Source organism: Anopheles coluzzii, chromosome 2, assembly GCF_943734685.1.
Source record: "Anopheles coluzzii chromosome 2, AcolN3, whole genome shotgun sequence".
In the NCBI taxonomy this organism is placed as follows: Eukaryota; Metazoa; Arthropoda; class Insecta; order Diptera; family Culicidae; genus Anopheles; species Anopheles coluzzii.
The window spans coordinates 7,044,830-7,053,672 of NC_064670.1; the positions used below are offsets into that span (position 1 = coordinate 7,044,830).

An 8,843-nucleotide genomic window follows, 5' to 3' on the forward strand; every position below is an offset into this window, starting at 1 on the left:
TTACAAGCAACAAGCGGGTAATGTGCTGTACACCGAGCAACTATGCAACTATGCTTGCTGGCTGAGGAACAATTTAATTACTAGCCTTTGGGACCCCGGTGACCTTTCCCAGCCGAGAGTTCTCATCAATTGTTTGAGAGGGTGTTTGCATGTTTGTTGGGAAGATGTGCTTTAGTTGTGACTTTACAAAGAAAGAGAGCTTTTTCTTAAAATAAGGATCATTACTTTTTATTTGTGTGTAATGTAAAATGGTTGAATGTGATGTATCGACACCTCCCGAGGTTATTATTGTTAGCAAACAAAAAGCCACAGACAGTTTGGGTTAAAGTTTTCACACTACACACTGCCTTAGAGTCTCTTGAGGTCTCAACATCGTTCAAACAACCGAAGCAACCGAAAGCCGAAAATGTAGAAGACCTTCACCGCCAAGAGACGGGTCCACCAGACAATGCTGAGAACGGTTTCCTCCACCGAACCGACCATCTCATCTTTTCCACGTTTTGTACTGTTTTGTTCCGAAACCTTTTGCACCTTGTGCTCTCACTAATGTGTTCTCACGAAACTACACGCCTGGTGAATGACTTCAAAGACGCGCAAAATGCAACGCACCAACGGACACAATGCTCTTGGGTCTGTAATCTCCAGAATCCATCCCGCCGAAGATCTTGCCTTGTGTGGCGGCTCACCTCACTAATCGCGACCCATTGTTTGACGCGCGGGATCACTTTCACGTTCAACGCACTAAACGGGCAATGCCAGGACCCAGTCATCATTACAAACCACATCACATTTCAAGTTTAACGCACTTGCCTTATCACGCGCTAAAGAACGGCGTGTACTTTCACTGCAGATGGATATCGGTTTTCCATCATCCCTTGTCGGACATAATCGTTAGCATGATCATCCTCATCAGCACAGCCCTAACGATCGTTCCCATCCATTATTAGCTACTAGCGCGCGTACTCAGCCTCTGTGAGAAGCATCGAAGAAACTGTGATTATATTTCCCCCGTGCAGACAAAAGGCTAATTAACAAAAGACAATCGATGCCCACACACTTCCACTTTCGATCGGGCTTTGGAAACGGAGCCACAACTACCTTCATTCTTTGCCTTCGTTCCCACTCCAACATCCACCCAATACCGAATCACGCAGCAAGAGCGGTGGAATGCTTGTTTTCCCACAAAGCTTCTCCCTGTTAATCACGCATCTTTCTATTACCTTTTTGTATTTTTTCCGTTTTGATTTAATCCGCCAATCTCACTTTCATCATTTCCGCTGCGTACGCCGACTTCTGCGCTCCAATCGAATGCACCACCAATGCGCGCACTAGTCACTGCGCCCGGCCGGATCACCTCCTCAGCACAGCACACAAAACTGCAGACCACCTAGGCTGCACCCAATTGTAAGCGATCAATTATCAAACTATCTTCCTTTCGCAACGGAAAAACGCACTGCACACTGTAAAATTAGATCACCAGCAGCACGATAGAAACGGCTACACAACACACGTGCTGTTTAACACACTGCCCAGCAGACGGTAGCACTATCCAGACACTAGCACGAAGCCCTCCCCCTGGTAGCTTACACAGCAACGATAATGCCACTAGATCCACCCGCGGCGCATAACAAATGCATCCACCACCGGCAATGCTGGCCGGTGTTTATGTGTGGTGAAAACAATCACGCCTCAATCGCTGGTGTAACCCGAAACGTACTCCACGGCACACTGCCAATGTACAACGGGGCTGCAACTAAGCTTCCTTACACAGAGAAAGGGCCCAGTGGCACTCACACGCACGCACACTCACGCACTACCACACACACACACACACGGTAAACCTCCCGGGAGGGTTTTCTTCGTATCGGCCCCGTGCGGGAAAACAACACACAAGCGGTGCCGGGAAAAAACGTGTGCAACGTTTTTCCGCGGCCGTTCCGGTGTGCAGTCCCCTTGGCAAACGGTTCACTTTACGCACGCTCTGTTCGGTTCGTGTTCGACTCTGCTGCCTGCCGGACGCGAATTGCCGACCGTTGCGATGGAGATGCAGCATCGGACCCCACCGAAACGAACCGAGAGCCGTGCGCGTGCAACATGTGGGCACGATGCGACGACACGAGAACCAGCGAACTTCCCAAGCAGCGAACGGTGAGTTACTTCAGTGAGCTACGTTTTTGTAAAGAAGGTTTTAGACACGGACATGGTTTTACTAACTAGTAATTTAAGTTATGGTTTAAAAATGATTGTGTGTGATTTGTTGCTTTAAATTACATCGCTTAGATGTTGTTTCCATGTACGTCAAAGCTATTTCACTACAAAAAGTGGCCTTCTGAACATACTAGGACGGCAAAGAATGTGACAAAGAAAGTTCCATGAATTAAATGTAACATTCTTTGAATATAATGAAAAATCATGTTCCTAATTTCCTTTTATACATATACTAGCTGGCCCGACAAACTGAGTTATTCGTAAAAAAAACTAAAATATTCCATTATTGCTTTGTTACTTGGGATAGTTGTATCCCCTCAGAATCCGATCAACGAGTGTAAACCGCCAAGCACCTCACACCAAATGTCAAAGTGCTGTTACAACACAACAACAATCCTGCTCTTTGTGTGGGAGTTAGAAAATCATTATTAACTTATGTTAAGTGTATCATCTGAACGATTTTTAAGTCTAAAAACCTATTCTCATACCACCATAAGGTGTTTGCAAAGTTTCGTTGAAAATGATCCAGCCGTTTCGGAAGTTGCTCGCAACAAACACCGTGACACGAGATTTTTATTTTTATAGATTTATATATATAGATATGATATCGCAAATTAGCCGTTTAACTGCTCGTCACACGGCACAGATATTCAATCAAATTTTAGCCCATGAGTATAACCCACCCGCCCATGTATACACTTTCGTACTGAGGGAGAATGGGAACTCCATAGGCACTCACGCTGCCGTTGCTACCGAATCTTTCGCATACAAACCAAGGGTGTCGAACCCTTTATAAAATAGTTACGGAGAAACGTTTGAGCTGTATGATTTGATGTCGACAACTCAGGTTTTGAATACTTTCCAACAAAACGCTTTGAGATAAATTGTGACCACTCAAACTCGTGAAACATTTTTCTATATAAAAGAGATTTTGTAACAAAACCTGACCTTAAAGTTGTTGTTCAATGCCGTTGCTGTTTCACCGGTCCCACCGGTACTCATCTATACGCCGGCCCGGGTTTCTCTCACTCTCACAGTAAAGGTACTGCCGCTCACGCACCCAAAACCGTTAGAGACGCAACATTTCTCGCAACTGTGTAACGTTGCAGCCCCTCGATAGCCGTTTGCTTGTGCAGGTGTAACGATGGTCCACCACCTTCCGCCACCGTTCCGTCCGCCTTCATCCCCTTCGGGCAATTGGATGGGACGAGATCGATGATAAATGAAAACCGAACGACACCCGGGGAAAAGTTTACTTTGTACTTGACTTCTAGCCACAGCTGGTCGCCCTGTCAGCCAGTTTCCCTCGCCCGCGTCACGACACAGCACAATTGTTAGCCCACCCCTTGGGGCCTTGAGGGGGGGGGGGGTGGAAGCATATTTTTGTTGTTGTATCCTGTTTGCTTTCTCTCTCCCTCTCTGCCTCTCTTCCTCGCTCCACTTTTTTTTAAACACGCCACCCACTTGTAGCCTCCAGTACGGTTCAAAACCCCGTACGCCACCACCACCGTTATCCGTCAACGCGCGGGTATTTATGCGACTTGTCATTGCAATTTTCTGGCCGTTGGCAGCAATTTTCGGTTATCAATTAATTTCTGCTGTTCTGCACATTCACTCATTCAGGGAAGGCAGGCGAATGATTGATTGCTTTCATCCCGATTGAGTTTTGTGTCGTAATCACTTAGAGCTTCACGGTTTCACCACACAAAAGGTTTGCGATTGCAATGTAGTACTCAGCGAACCCTGTAGAAAATGAGTGATTGTTGGAATTTTGTTGTCGGTCTCGTAGTACAGTCGTCAACTCGTACGACTTAACAACATGCCCGTCATGGGTTCAATCCCCAAATAGACCGTGCCGCCATACGTAGGACTGACTATCCTGCTATGGGGGGAATCAATTAGTCACTGAAAGCCAAGCCCACAATTGGGTACAGGCAGGCCTTGACCGACATCGGTTGTTGACCCAAGAAGAAGAAGAAGAAGTTGGAATTTTGTATATAAAAGTACCATTTGCCAAATGTTTGTGCCACAGAAGCAAAGCATTTCATCTGCGGACTTGTTTCAATTTCAATAATGACAGCGTACCTCTCGGAGTGTTATTTTTATTGCTCGTCAGCCAATTATATCGATGCTAACAATGGACACCAGAGCCAGTGCGTATAAAAATGAGCTGTAAAACAAAGAAGAAGAAACATAAATTTGCCAAATATCACTTAAAATTATCATTGCCCAAACCTCTGCTGCGCCACAACGATAACTGCGTCCCGGGGGGAGACGAAGCAAAAGATTATTTGTTTCGAAATTGCTGCGGCAATAAATCGCTAATTTTCTCAATTGTACAAATTTTATTAGATTTCAATCGTGCTAGGGGAGGCAACATATCAACCGAACCGATACGTGTTGGATACGTTTGTTTCGATTGGTCGCGAAAAATTGAGCCCCGTTTGCGCGGGACAGATCGGTACCAAAGCCACCCAAGCCACAAGAAAAAGAATGAAGCAACAGCCGGAAATTATATGCTTGCCGACTCCCCGGGTTTGTGTGGCCCTACCGTATTGATGGTCGTCCGTTTGGGGTACGCAAGCCGAACCAGTGGCAACGGCTATTCGTCTGCACACTTAAAACAAAAACACCACCCTGTTTCACCAGGGAATCGGCAGCAAAAAGGGATCCGAGAGATCGGGAGACGGTGCAACGATGCACGAGTTTGCACTAATCGCCACTGCCAAATCCATTCAGCTCAACGATAAGAGCTGCATTCGTGGAGATCGGGTCCGGTTTCGGTGTTCTTCTTTTTTTTTGCGAGCGTTGGAAGACTCCCCACCGAAAACAAAAACTTCTCAATGACTTAAGCCTCGAAGGAGGAGGAGGATCTCGGGATAAAAATTAATAACCCGGCCACATCAGCGAGCGAGGCCAACACACCACACGGGCACGGGAAGACCCACGGACTAAAGGCGGATGAATCATTAGCCTTGAGACGTTTGGCGGCCAAAAAATCGTGAACTCAAACTTGCGCCAGCATAATTGACCCACAAAAATCGCCTCAAGACACTCATACACACACACACACACAGCCCGAGAGCCAGTGGCGATGGTGGGATACAATTCATAATCCTTAGCAAAAGCATTGTATGTTGCGCGAAAGGCGCAGATCCTTGCATTGTTCTTCCCACAAACCACTTCCCACGGCAAGTGCTCATGGGAATGTACGAGGTCGCTTTTTTGCAGGATCTGCTGCGGAATGCTGTGGCGCAAGAAGTGTACAGCCACTCGGCTCCAAATGCCTTCCTAACGGCAAAGAACCACCACGGCGCGGTAAGTAGCACTTACCCGACTGCCGAAAATTTCTTGCATTTCCTTCGCAAATGCAGCGGCTACTGCGCTACTGCCTGCTCGTGGTCGTGCGGAAGATAATTTCCATGGGTACTATTATTGCAATTCCCGCGGCAAAGCCGACCAAGCCCACCGGTAATGGCGTGGAGGGAGCATGGTCTGAATGAACTTAATGATACAATAACATGCAAATATTAACTCACAAGTGCAGAGACCCGCAAACTGACGCCGAGCCGGACGAGCAGAGCATAATCCACGCAGTAAAAGACAATGCAGAGAATATGGGAAGAATTAACCGGCTAACCGGCATTCAGGTTGCTCAATTGTGTGTGACTCAGTCGCATTTGGTTGCTGCAATCTTGCATTGCGTGCGTGCGTGTATGTGTGTGTGGTTGATGGCAAATTGGAAGTCATCCCGAGTGGACCGCAAGAGCCACTTCGTGGTACACGCTGCCGGCGGGGCCAAGTGCAATCAGGATACAATATTTTTAACCATCTACGGCTATGATTTGCTTTGAGAGTTGCTCAAGGGAATAACATGCAGTCTGACCGTGCGTTAGCCTCCAGCGGTGCAATGTCTGGGAATTGATCTAAATCTCTTCCTTTATGAGGCACGTTCGGTGCCCACTACTGCCCACACGGATGAATGGAGGGCATGGAATAGTTTATAATAGTTTGATTGATGAAATACGACCAATTGTAACGATGGTCACACCATATGTCACTACTTTGTGGGGCAGTAGCAACGGCGCGTAACGCTCCCGCGTCATGTTCCATTTTGCACTTTCAAACGTTTCGCCCAAACGAACCTTGAAATGTGTTTCCCCTCACTCTCCAGCACGCCATTGAATGGTTGCGCCCTGTTCCAGGAATGCATCTCCCCAACGCCCACCATTTAGGAAGCTTGACTTCACAAATTACAACCCCGCGCACACACTCGGCGACGGGAATCTCCAAGAAGAAGGACGAAAAACAACGATGAGTTTAAGAATCCATTCTTAAGAAAAAAGGAGAGAGACGGAACAAGAAAGGAACGGAGCGGCAAGAAAACAGTTTCCATAAGGTGCCGCACTGTGTCCGGGGTGAAGAGATGTTTTATTTTTCTTCGCCACTTCCCTGTGCCCGGGCAGCCGGATCATTTTGGCCGGATTTCCGAGAAGCTGCGCGACCGTTAATCTGGCCTGGCAAAAATTCTGCGCGCGAAGGCATACACACACAGGCAAGATAAATGATGGATTGCAAAGGTTTCGGGGCGGTCTTTCCCCACCGTGCGCGGGGCTGCTGCTGCCGGTTTCAAGCTGGGTGAGACTTATGATTATGAGCGCCCGGCATGATGTGGCTTAAACGTTGTTTGGCAGTTGTTTTCGTTGTTTGCTGCCTTTGGGCCGAATGATCGTGGAGCTTCAAATTCCACGCTGACACTTGCTCCACTTCAAGAACAAACGGAACAAGTGCCGACGGTGTGGGTCAATGAAAGAGCACCAAGTCCCCCACCATAGCCCATTTGACAGGTCGTTGGGTTGATGGGAAAAAACAGGCTGCGGAGGAGAGAAACATTTAGATGATTTGACGGCATTTCATAGATTTCTCATATTTCAGCTAAATGACAACAGTGCATGTTGCATTAACTTCAACCTATTTTGATTACTAACAGTACACTCTAGCAACTTTTGGTCCAACCGAATAAATAAAATAATACAGAACACTTCACATCATATGATCTGCCGGGCCACAGAAAAGGCTCAAAAAGGGCGGACCTTTCCGTGCCGTGTGCCTGCGGCCGAAATATGGTGCCAAAACCCGTAACAGACTTCTGGCGCATTCAGCACCGGACGGTTTATGTTTTGTATCGCTCGCTTTGTTCCACTTTTATGGTTTTTTTTCTCGATTGCTGCTGTTGTGGTTCTTTATTTACAAACAAGAACAAACCCGTAACGGTTTAACCGGGGCGCCGATAGCATAGCATAACACCACATCTAAGATTAGATCTAAGATAGTGTACATGCGGTTGTGATTATGGATTCGCGCAAACGATTGAGTGGAAGTTTCTTATCCATTTCGAAAGCCAGCAGGCTTCTGCAGGCAAAAACTTCAAGAATCAAAACCACTCAAATAGCCGAAAGAACCAGCCCAGCAGCCTCATGCGGCGGCACAGCATCACAAATCGCTACCGTACACGCGTACGTCCACGTGTGCTCAGCCAAACGATAGTATGTGTAACACACACAAACGGCCTGAGATTTCATTCTTTCCAGTGCCCCGCTTGTCCATCCAGCTTCTGCAGAGCAGAGCGTGGCATTTACACTCGCTTCAGTGCCTCACTGCTCCACATTTCTGGGCCGGCGACTGGGGGCCCCATCACAGGCCCACGGCAGCTTTTTGCCCCGACTGGAACATCCCGGGCAACTGGTTTTCGGCTTACCGTTAATCCTTGGATACTCGTACCGAGGGGTGACGACAAATCCGGAGCGACAAAAGTGGGCACGGAAACAGCAGCGCACGCCATGCTGCCACCCGTTCTAGGGAGCCACGGTGCAACATAAATTTTCACCCCACCTTGGGCGATTTTTCACGTCGTCAGCTTGAGTGATGGTTACGTGCGGAAAGATGAAATTGATTTATGATCGCTTGCGTAAAGCAGCAGACGACACGGAGGGAGCAACGGGGATATCCTGAAAGGGGCGAGTAGGGTGTCTTGATCTTGTTTGGGTTGGCAGCACAGTTGTGAGGTTAAAGTTGTTTCCGTCCCGGTGTAACGGGTGCCGTTTCATTCATGCAAAGTTTAAAGGGTCCTTCGGGGGCAGCGGCGCTTTTACTGTGCAAACCGTTATTGATTTCCAAATCGATTTTAAACACGCCGCTGAACCACTATTCTCTTTTGCAAACATTCCAGGGACCATTCCCTGTTTTTATTTCCAAATAAAACGCATCCCAACTGCTTTTTTTTTGCACAACGTGACGACCCATGAAAGCTGTTTGGGTGTTTTTGTTTGCTTCGTTCTTTTAATTTTCACTCCCGTTTTAACGCACACTTTCAATGCTTGCTCCATGCTCGTGTCGATGGACGGTATTTCGAACGTTTCGTTTCGATAGTGGAACGGTAGTACGTCCCTCGGGAGGTTCCGAACCGTCCGCCGAATGATAAGATAATTGGAATGTGTCGTGAGCATTTGATCAGCCCGGGCATGATTGATGGGATTATAATTTGTTTTTTCATCACTCTGCTACACCGACCAGGGACGGAAGGGGGCCGGTACGAAGTGGGTGTTTGTTAGTGTTAACTTCACAACGGGTGGGTC

At 47.5% G+C, this 8,843-nt stretch overlaps 1 protein-coding gene across 2 annotated transcripts in view; it reads right to left on the reverse strand.

Moving 5' to 3' along the window:
• Positions 1-2,039, reverse strand: part of LOC120949025 (band 4.1-like protein 4) — a 92,206-nt gene extending 90,167 nt beyond the window's left edge. Inside the window, exon 1 of one of the 2 annotated variants that reach the window (XM_040365962.2) lies at positions 1,221-2,039. The gene's annotated coding sequence lies outside the window, so the exon portion shown is untranslated. The remainder of the gene's footprint in view (positions 1-1,220) is intronic. The other variant, XM_040365963.2, reaches the window with a different exon arrangement.
• Positions 2,040-8,843: the final 6,804 nt, after the last annotated feature.